We start from the raw sequence: 11,808 nt of genomic DNA on the forward strand, positions 1-11,808 counted from the left end.
AACGTCCAAGGGTGGTCACCAAATCCAAGAAGTGCATCCGAGCCTTAAACCTCTCAAATGTGACCACAATAGTTTTTGTGATTACATCTGCAATGCTACATTGCTAATGTCTTGAGTCTTCAAAACTGTTCTGTTTAGGATCCTGTACTCCAACTGGAATCAGACACATTAATAGCACTGTTTTGCTTTTGCTTAAATCTTCATGCTTTTAACAAATTAATCCTCTTAACATCCCTGTTGGGTAGATAGGCAAAAACCTTTCTTGTCTGTAAAACTGAGATAAGAATTGCCTTGCCTAAGGACATGCAGTTAGGACTGGGCAAAACAGGGTTAAAATTCAATAAACATCGGCTCTCATTTGTGCTCCAACAACTAGACTACACTGTTCAGGTTGTGCCAAGTATTAACATGAAATAGAAACACAAGAGAAAAAAACTAAGAAAGATAAACTTTTTTCATTAATGTCATCACCAATAGTAGAGATGAAACACCTTACAAAATATGTATTTTCCTGTCTATTCCTTGCATTGTGGGGAAAATGATTTTGAGGCAAAAACCCCAAGATTTTGAATAAAATCAGACACCTCTTTTAAAGGATGCAAAGGCACAGAGTAGAAATGTAAAAAAAAAAATATGCAAAAACAGGTAATGAAACTAATTATGAATTATTTTGTTCATTATATGTCTGTTATGATTCCTAATGAGAAGATTTGATACCCTTCGCTTTTATAAATTATTGTGACATGTAACCATTGCCAAATATGTTTGTTTTAACCATATTTTAAAATTTTTTTTCAAAATAATTCATTCTAGCAAGTAAATATTGCTTACCTATAATGTACAATCTCTCTCCAGTTATTATGACTTGAGACAGGGAGCCAGTACCTTGTATCATTCGGTACATAGCATAACTACTTTTTTTTTAAGCCATTTCATTTTTGAGCATTCTGAAATATCTTAAAATGTTGTATGAGTTGAACGTTTTTCTCATGATAATTGTAGCAAAATTACGTATGTGAGTTAGGTTTACAAGATCGTCTTCTAAGCCTTGAAAGAGTGGTGACAGGACAGAATTTATTATTCCTATCTCAGCCTGTCATATCTGTAATAAAGGAAATAAGAGAAGACATACTCAAGCCTTTGTGAATAAAAAAGTGTCTTATCAAACACTCTTTGATACAATTTCCATTCTCATATAATCCCTAAAGATATTAAAAAAGGAGGGGAAAAAAAAAAAAAACCAAACTAGAAAATACCCAATGTAGCTTTTTCACACCATACTATACCATGCTACAAGATTCTCTATTTGTGCAAGCTTACAGTTGAAGTGAACAGCTTTCCCAGGCTGCACTATTTGCAAATTTGTTTCCACAACAAGTCTTGTTTTCAATACAGCAGAAACACATGACAATTTACATCCATGGTCTTTCTACATAAAGAACTAGTCAGACATTGCAACTTTTCCAGATATAATTTCAGGACAAGGTCCCATTTTCAGATAAAGAAAAAGAAATTACTCTAACCAGATTACTTGAGCAAAATGAAGAAACCCTATTTATTTAAAGATATATGCTCCAAGATTTGGACTACCAAAGAACTTTTCTACGTTATGACTTAATAGGTAGAGCAGATGTTAAGACCTAACAGGATGCTCATATTTCTACCAAGTATTTTCTGTATAGTAAAGGCAAAATCATCCACTACGACTATGTGTGAGCAGACCAAGTCCCTGGGCATCCACAGCAAGCAGGATGCTTCTAGGACATGCCAGAAGTACTGCACACATGCTGCACAGGCTGTTTGTGGATGCACACACATGTGAATCCTGGATTCTGATCGTGGGATGCCCAGGAGCTCATTCAGAGCGACTTTTCCAACCAGACTGCCAAGCATCTGAGAATTGCAGCACGTAGCCAAGGTAGACTTTTTTCTGTCTAGAGAAAAACTTTCTGTGATGAAAAAAGAAGAACATGTGTGGGGAAACCCAAGCATATGGTAGCCCTAATAACTATTTATGGTTGTAAATGTTTATGGTGCTTATCACATGGCTATCACTTCCATAAAAGTGTGTGTCTAAGTATGTATAGTGTTAGATTCCTGTACAGTACAGTACACTGAACATAAATAACTACTGAAGTTACCGCACTTGTTAAACAGGCAGTCTAGCAGCATGTTCAGTGTTTTCTCTAAGTGGCTGAGCAGCAATTTCCAGATTAAATCACATTTGTTTATAGTTGCTTTACATTGAATGTTTCTTCAAATAACTCTTAAATGTTAAATAAGACTATCTTTTTCTACCTAATTTCCTAAATGTCAGTTAATTCTCTACAAATATCTTTGAAATATTGTTTTCACATCTTTATTAAGCTTATTATTGTATTCTCAGTTTTCCACTTTATTTTTTAGGATTACCTTGGCATACATTATTGTTGTAAAATGCAATAACACCTAGTATAAAACCCTGGAAACAACCTTCTTTTTATGCATCTCAGAGCAGCCACATTTGGACTTTCAGCAGAAATGTGTAAAAGTTTCAATATGGTCTCGCAACAGACTCATTTAGTGCTGCCCTTATATGTTACCAAAATGCACCATCACACTACTTTTTAGGAAAAGCTGCAAAAGGGAGAGAGAATCCACAAAAGGAATCAAAACACATGGTAGTTTTCAAATGTCCTTTATAGGTCAATATTTAATTATGGAATTGATATGATTGCAAAATAATCTGCTCAGTCCACCCCCCATTTAGGGCCAAAGGTAAAAGAAGATACTTTAGCCTTAGAAGTTTCCTGGATCAAGAAAAGAAATTGAGAACAGATGTACTGTTTTGGACAGAGTTATCTTTTTGTTATGCTTAGGCTTGTTTTTCAAAAATATCCACCCGTAATTCTAATAGATGGTGTGTGAAAATTTCTGTAAATGAATTTTCATATTGTAACACAGAATTGAAATGTCAAATTTTTGGTGTCTGAATCTTGGTGTGAAAACCTGCTTCCCAGCCAGGTGTCACGGGGTTCACAGGTGCCAAAGGGAAGGCTGTGGCTGCTGGAAGAGCCTGTGCTCTACTGAGCTGGTTTTGGAGCAAGTGACCCAGAAAAACACCCTAACCACTAGGCTACAAAGCCAATAACAGCCTGTCTTCCTTTCTGGTCTGGATTTCTTGAATTATTTTCTGCAAAATTACAGGCTTATTGAGAACATTTTTCCCCAAATAACTTTCTGATTAGATATAATTAGGCTGCCCCGTTCAGATAAAAGTGGGAAAGGAAAGGAGAATCAGATGGCAGCTCAAATCCACAAACCTATTCTGAGAATTACAGGTTGGAGAAATGGGTTCACACCTCAAGAACTGCAGCAAGTAGAAGTCCAAGGTCCTGCATCAGAGGAGGAACCACCTTATGCACCGGTATATGCTGGGGGCCGACCAGCTGGAAAGCAGCTTGCAAGAAAATGACCTGGTGGACACCTAGTTGGACATGACCCAGCAAAGTGCACCAGCGAAGGCCAACAACATCCTGGGCTGCATTAGGAAGAGTGTTGCCAGCAAGTCGAGAGGGGTGATCCTTCCCCTCTGCTCATCACTTGCAAGGCCACACCTGGAGTGCTGGGTCCAGTGCTGGGCTCCTCAGTACAAGAGAGAGATGAACATACTGGAAAGTGCAGTGCCTCTAAAATGACTGGAGCATCTCTCCTATGAAGAAAGGCTGAGAGAGCTGGGGCTGTCCAGCCTGGAGAAAAGAAGGTGCAAGGGGGATCTCATCAATGTATATAAAGGCCTGAAGGGAGGGTGCAAAGAAGCAGGATCCAGGCTTTGTCCAGTGGTGCCCAGTGACAGGACATGAGGCAATGGGCACATTCAAATGTCCATCTGAACATGAGGAAAAACTTCATTTCACTCTTCACCCCCTAAATGTTTTGCTGGAGGATGATGTGGGTTTGAACCCCCTAAAAGAAAGACGGGAATTCAACGTGGGCTGAATCTTTGACTAGAGAGCCAACTATGAAAAACAGCATATAAAAGGATGAAGACTTTTTGTGTACCTTGCTGAGTGGAAGGGGCTCTGCTTAACTTAAATCCCAGTCTGGTAGATGCATGGTCGACTTACTCTGAATATTGTTGCTGGAATAAATTGTCAGAGAAGATATGCAATTGAACACATGGTTTGAGGACCTAGCTGGGTCTAGCAATGAAAGAGGTGGTGTGCTCTTGGGCCCTGCAATGATAATTTTTGTGACCACAGTCTGACATATTTCTGGGAACAAGCAGCAGTAAGTACTGAAGTAAATTTCCTAGGAAACCTACTGAGACACTCTTTGTTCTTTGAAGGAAAAATACCACTGTAGGTGCCTAAAAATCATCTGATTCTCAGTCATTCCACCTTGAGAAACATGCACTGCAGAATAAGGGACCTATTTTTTACTGCTTTTGCATTTCTTCAATTAATGTGGACAAATGCCCTATCACAGTATAAAACAGCAAAAATAAGAAACTCATTTGTGGGCTGTGGTTTTGGTTTTGGGGGTTTGATTTGGTTTTGTAGGGTTTTTTATTTGTCTGAGTTCAGAGGCAGAAGGTTCTCTGAAAAGGTTTGTAAGAAGCTCTTGCTGCTTCAAGCACTTAGCTGTGAAATCACTTAATATCTGAGAAAGATGTGCTTGTAATGTAATGCAGCAAATGAAAAAGCAACTGCAGATGTAGAGGAGATTAGAAGAGCAGATTAATTTCACCATTTCATAGAGTCAGTTTCCAGCAGATAAGGTAAAAAACTCTTCTTCTAAATTATTGGTATCAACTGATAAAGAAAACACATGAAAATAGAGGATGGATCACATTGCTATATGTATCTGGTAAATACAAAGGTGTCCACTTCATAGATCTACAATAGCATACAGATTATATCTGTAAAGAAATTAAATTTCACCCTTTCTAATTAAAGGGTATGTTAGAAAGGGTCATATAAAAGTAGGAAAGGAAAGACAAATAACACTGCACACAAAATTGAGGAATGTAATCTGGGATCTAATTTTCCTCTTCCCCATAGTTTTGCTTAATTAAAGGCTATTTTCTATTAAAAAAACCCAACCCACACACTAAAAAAAACAACAAAAAAAACAACCAACACTGTGGAGGTAGGGAGGGAAAAGGTTTCTAACAGTCTTTCTGTTCATTAAAAAAAATTATTGAGTAAAATTTGAAAGGTCATATGGAAAATATATCATGAACAGACATTGAAGCTTGCAGAAAGAAAGAAAAAGAAATCTTTCCTTCCATTTCTGTTCCACAGAATTTGACTTCACACAAACGCAAAAAATACAATTAACCTCAGACACCTGCAAACAGCATTGGAGATACAGAAAGGACCTGTTTATTTGTCAGTATTCTATATAAAAATACGTATATTTTCAACAATATAGTGCTAAGTACTTTCCTGCGAAGTACTGAGGTTAGAAATTTCCTTGAAATGATCTGTATGTCCTAACACTTCATCAGTGAAAATTTTCCTCTGATTAAACAGTTATTCTTTTAACACAGACCTGACATCTCCCAAGCTAGGAAGCCTTAGAAGGTCACAGATTCTGCCTCCATAGGAGGCTGAGCTGTTTAGCAGAAAGTATGACCTACTGTGGAAACCAATGACCTAGTAAAAAGACAAACACTACTGTGCTGTAAAGTGGTGGAGCCAGCTGAGAAATAGAGAGCTCAGTAATGAACTGCCTTCCTCCTACGGAGATCAAATCATGTTAAGTGATGCTATTAAAATAAATCACATTTTAAATGTCTTTACCTGAGACACTAACAACTTAAATTAGTAAACCACAAAAATATCTATTTTATTTTTCAACATATATGAACACAATTATTTGTTCTTTGCAGTAGACTAAAGTCCAAACATTCAGATCAACACCTGCTCAGGAAAATATTTAAAATATGTATATAAGCCAAAGGAGCTTAAGGATGAGTTTTAAGGTTTTTTTCACATAAATGAAGAACTTGGAGAATTATCCACTAATTTCAATGTACTCTGAATCATGACCTCAACTTGATAATTTCATTTTTTTATTAATATTGCCCCATAGTACCCAGTTTAAAAAGCTGAAAATAAAATGCCAATGGAAAACATACACTTTATTGTATCATTCTGTTGGATAGTAAGCTATAGAAAGTTCTCATTAGAAGTTAAAAAAAAAAAAACCCCAAAGCAATCACTTAACACAATTGTAAAAGGCCATATTTTGCATATGATTTCACAAAATTCCGTACCTAGTTTTATCAGATAATTTGGACACATAAACCAAGAGTATTTACTTCTCTAAATTTCAGGTCTGTTCATCATTATGGTAATTGGAAGCTACTCTTTTGCATATAATACAAATACGTGAGCTTAATTCTCAGAGGGAATCCTTACAGCACCCTCACTATCAGTGGGACTATAACCATTTGCACTACTAACAGCCCCTTAAAATAGGTAAACGATATAATACCTTGTTTAAATTTCTGAGAGATGGACAATTTTTTATGGCATTATTTAAAGATAAACCTGGTCATCATCTGCCAAAAAAACCCAGAAAGCTATAGGAAATAAAAGTCATTAAGTGACATTGACTACATTTCAGTAGTGCTATGTTCTTTCATCAAAGCAAGTTCATCTGGCTGTGGGTTTAAAAAGAAGAACAAAAATAACACACCAACAAGGTATAGTAGTAATCACTCATCAAGAAATTAGGATACTTATGCAACCGTTACATTCACATGTAATTACTGAGAAAGGTAGAAATACCAGTCAACATAGCAGGTGCCACACCATGGGGTGCTGCAGAGAGCAGTGATGAGCTGCTGTGATAGAGTCAGACATGATGGATTAAAAGAAAGGCCTTAGAACGGCATTCAGCCCATAGAGCCAAATATAATTTAATCAAATTATTTTCAGCAGAATGAATCTTCTGCTATAGGCTGAGCTCAGGATTCCCTTTAAAAATACAGTTCTAGAGCTGAAGTTGAGGTGTTTCCCAGGAAAAACTACAAATAGACTGTTTATTCAGTAACTGATCCTTCCTGTGTTGGTAGACCGGCAATAAAATTCAATAGAACAGCATCTGCAAGGCTACCATACTGTTGAAAAATATAAGAAAAAGCCATCTTTAGAAAGCTTCTTCTAAGGCTGGAAATAAATTACAAAGTAAACATTTCCTGCTACAAAGAGAATTCTGCATTTGGGTTTCATATTGATTTTTGGCTTCTAGGAAAATATGTATATGAGTTAAAAGAACAGATGTCCCAAACCTCAGCCAGAGGAGGAAGTTTTTGTCACACACCTTTTTAACACATTCTAATAAAACTTTTCACAGATCATATTTCACAATCATTTCTAACCACATATACCTACAAAAAAGTAGGCAGGCAGTGTTCTCCTACAAGGCTAACCATCTGAGAGAAAAAGTGTTCTGATTGCTTTATTATGTTTTATTTCAAACTAATGCCATAAATCTGGAGTTCAAACTATTTGTGACATCCTGTATCTTCCAAGAAGAGAAACTACTGTATTTTCTTACTGTTACTGATGTTACAAGAGAAATTTTTATAACGCTTTGTGTCTGAAATAGGTACTTTCTGCCCAGTTATTTGATTTGTAGCTACACAATCTAATCCTCCTCTGACTTGAGCTAACGTAAATTTCCCAGCCAAAATCAAGAGTTACACTCACATGACAGGGTAAGACTTACTAATGAATTAAACCTCACAGCAACCCAGTAGGACAGCTAATTATTATTATCACCAAACTTGTCAGATCTAATACTTCCTTCAGAATAATCAACTCTATCAGGTTTGCTGCCTGCTCCTTTCAGACATTTTCAGTGCAGCGCCTGTGCACAGCTGCTCTTAGTGTGCACCAAGTCATCCACTGACCAGCTACACATGGCACGCGGTAACCTGAAGAAGTACTGACGTGTCCTCGTGATGAAAAGAGACCCATTAGAAGTCCCAGTCCCCAGCTACAAATTTATATGGCAGGCTACAAACACTCTTGATCATGTAAATCAGCTGTCTGCCGAACAAATAAGCTATACGCAGACATGAAGCAACATGATCCAAGCTGAATTCGGCACCTTGTTTAATGGTTGTGATGCATAATAAATACAGATGATTTACCAGAGGATACAAAGAATGAAATCCTCAATCACTGACTCTCAATCTTTGGGCTAAGTGTAGGACTATTTCTCCTAATTTACACAAAATCTACGATAAGAGGGAAAATAAACTGTGAGTTGGTATAGAAAATACTCACGTGTTCCTTGGCTCATTGCTATCTGGGGATTAGATTATTTAATGACAAATTAACTATGCTTCCCTGTTACAGGAAAACTACTTGTTAGGCCATGTATCACAAACTTAGAAAGGCAAATAGGAAAAACAAGAAATCAATTTCTAGTCCCTGTGGTGATATATTCTACATGTGAACTGTGTAACGCCTGGGGAGCACAGATTCTATCCTTAAATAGAAAATTTCTGCCTTGTCTTAGCTTTTTGAAATGTCTTTTTAGTTCAGACTTTCTTCTGAGAATATGCCTTACTGTGAGAATACCATGCTCCCATTTGTATTACTAAATGCGAAAGCCATCTCTCACACAGAAAATTGTTATTATTAGCAGAAGCAGATAGAAGTTCAAAAAGTTTGAAGGGATGGAAAAACTCCCTTACCTTTTCTATCAACAACTCATTCAAAGTTTAAAAAGTAGCAAGGCCTGTAAACTATCAATTTTTTATTATAACTAAAGAAAAATCCAAGTACACTATTATAAGTGTTCAGTAACTTGAGATACTACTGTTCTACCTTAGACTTTTGGAAATCAATGAAAGAGTGAATTAGGATTAGATGAGAGATATCTGCTACCAGCTTCTCCCCAAATATCATATAGTATAAAGAAAGAGGAAGCGAGAAGACGAACTTGTGCTGTTGTATTTCTGTGTCCAAGTGTCATACACTATTGATTCATTTCCTTGAGGAAATGTTTGACAAGCCCACACTTAGTCACACAGGAAGCGCAAACAGGTATCATAAGTTAGAGAATACACAGCATCTATAATTTATCCCACAGATTAAGCAATATTAAGGGAACTATAATCAGCCCAAAACATTACTAACAATCAGGTTGATCTTAGATTTTTTTAAAAAGCACCAAACCACCAACAGAAGTAAAAACCCCTTGATATTTAATCTCATTTGAGTAGTTAGATATCTCTAAGTCATCTCTTTTCCCTAAACAAAAACAAGTAACACAGGTAATAAAGAGCACACTATTTTAAGATTTGAGATTTTTGGACTGAGAGATGTCATTATTGCAAGATGAACAAGGAAGATGCAGGTTGATGATAAGCTCACGGAAACTCTGATCTTTCTGCTTCCAGTTTCTGAAGTTGGGAAACTGGAAGAGTATCTGAGGAAAATGTCTTCAGTTGTTTCCAGCTGGCAAAAACAGTTCAGGGAGGTTGAGATGTAAAGAAAATTAAGACACTCAATTTCAACAAGCTGACAAAGTTAAAAATCATGACATCACCTTAAAAAAAACCCAACAAACAAACAAGAAAAACTTTTAAAATCTTTACAGCTTTCAGAGGTGTTTTTATTTTCAGATTAGTGCTCATGGTATGCTACTGTTACCATTTTTTGTGGATTTCTGTATAATTTTGAGCTTTGAAAAGTATTCTGTTTAATGAAAGCTGATATTCCTATATTCTCATTTAACTTAAGGATCTACCAGAAAAAAAAACCCCTCCTTGTTTATCATGAGATTAGAAAAAAAATAATCACAAGATCTTTTAATAAATAAAATAATCTATGATGTATATTTAAGACATAAGATTAGCTATAGTATTTATGTCATCTAAAATAGCCTTACATCTCTGAGGTCTTGAACCTCTCTCCAATCTCCTACCAAAAATGTAAATGTCTGTGTGACCTGTAACATTGATATGACTATTTAGCTGCAATCCTTCTGCAGACCAGACAGAAATAACGATAATGAGAAGGTCAAGGAGAGTGGGTGAAGAATTGGTATAACTTAAGTTGACTCCACATAGGCATGGCCATTAGAGACTTTGAGGATGATATGCTGCTCTAACACAATAAATATGCCAGAATCATTGGGAGGGAACAAGATTTCTGTTACTTTGACTCTTTCCCATTCCCAGAGTATTAGACTTCTGACTTGCAGAAAAGCTGTAAAGCTTATCATCTCCTACTAGGGCTGTAAAATCAAAGCCAGAAGAGTTCAGCAGATAATTATATAGAAGTCCCCTACATTTATGTAAGTTCCCTGGTTTTAAATTTACAGGACAGATGCCTAGGTCTGGTGCAGTAAAGCTCTGGGACACTCATTGATGAACCAATTAAAGGGAAAAGAGTTATGGTGTGTGGCTGTTCCAAATCACGACAATCATTCAGAAGATCTAGATTTTGTTTCTCATGGTTAGAGCAGCCCAATATCACTATACATCCCATTTATACACTCTTCTGTGCCTCACAGCCCCATTTGTAACATGGAGGTTATACAGGTACCTAAATCCCAAAGGAATTCCTGGCTTAGTTTACTATATGTCCGGGGATTATCAAAAAGAAGATATTGTGACTCAGAAGTGTCATGATAAAAAGGAAACAATAGAAATGCAAAATACTCCATACAAAGGTAAATAATAATGAAGTTCTGATGTGTGAAATAATCACAGCACATAGTAACATCCTGCCCAACTTAACACATTAGAAATACTTTATGGTTTAACAGTCAAGAACCTATTTAGATAAACGGTTAATTGAGATTAAAAACACATTTCAAAGTTATTCCCAAATCCTCAGCCTCATATGGTGCTCATTATATATAGTCAAGTTGACAGTCTTTTCAGAGGTATTTTATCCCAAGGACTGTTGTCAATTATATTCATCACAAAGAGACTTAAGCCCACTCAGCTAGGAGCACCAGCTTAGCTTATACTGGATAATAACAAACTGTAAGCACAGCTTCCAAATAGACCTTTTAAGGATTATTGATGAGAACTAGAAAAGGATATTACCACTAGTTGTCCTGCAGAGACAAGGAGAAGGGCAGCAATTATGAAATTCAACAGAAACTGGAATTTATCACGGCACCACCAGTAAAGTACAGGCTAAAATAGACACCACATAGGCAGGAGGCTGTGGTGCATCTACCACAAAACCACAAAAAGTGAGACTAATTTGCTTTCTTAAAGTTGAAAGAGCCTCATGGCTGAGAAAGGACTGCTATACCTGGCAGAATTTTTCACACATGAAAAACAGCTGCTGGAGCCATTTCTAATTGTCATGTTCCACAGTTTCAAGCAAAGTAATTAAAAAAAACAAACAAAATGAAACAAAAAAATGCAAAACAAAACAAAAAAGAAAACAAACAAGCAGAAAACAAAGCAAAAAACATTGTAATTATGCTCAGTCAGAAATTCTTGTCTTAAAAAGTTAGACAGTCTTTCATTATTCCAAAACAGTAATTTTTGTGAAAGAGTGTCTAGAGATAAATTTTATGATTATCTGTTGAAAGTAAGAAGATGAAATTATTAAAAGAACTAGACTGGGGTTTTTTTCTTCTTTTCCTCAAAAATGCTGGGACAGGTGTTTTTTGTTTTCTGTTTTTATTTTGGTTTCAGTTTTTTAAAGCTTTTTATTCTTTTTTATTATTATTATTCATTAGGTCAAAATTGAGACCTTTCAAAGTTTGTTTGATTTTGTTGTGGAGTTTTAACAGGAGAGCATTCACAAACTGAAAAGTATCCACTAACCTCAT

This window comes from Haliaeetus albicilla, chromosome 6, assembly GCF_947461875.1.
Source record: "Haliaeetus albicilla chromosome 6, bHalAlb1.1, whole genome shotgun sequence".
NCBI classification, from domain to species: Eukaryota; Metazoa; Chordata; class Aves; order Accipitriformes; family Accipitridae; genus Haliaeetus; species Haliaeetus albicilla.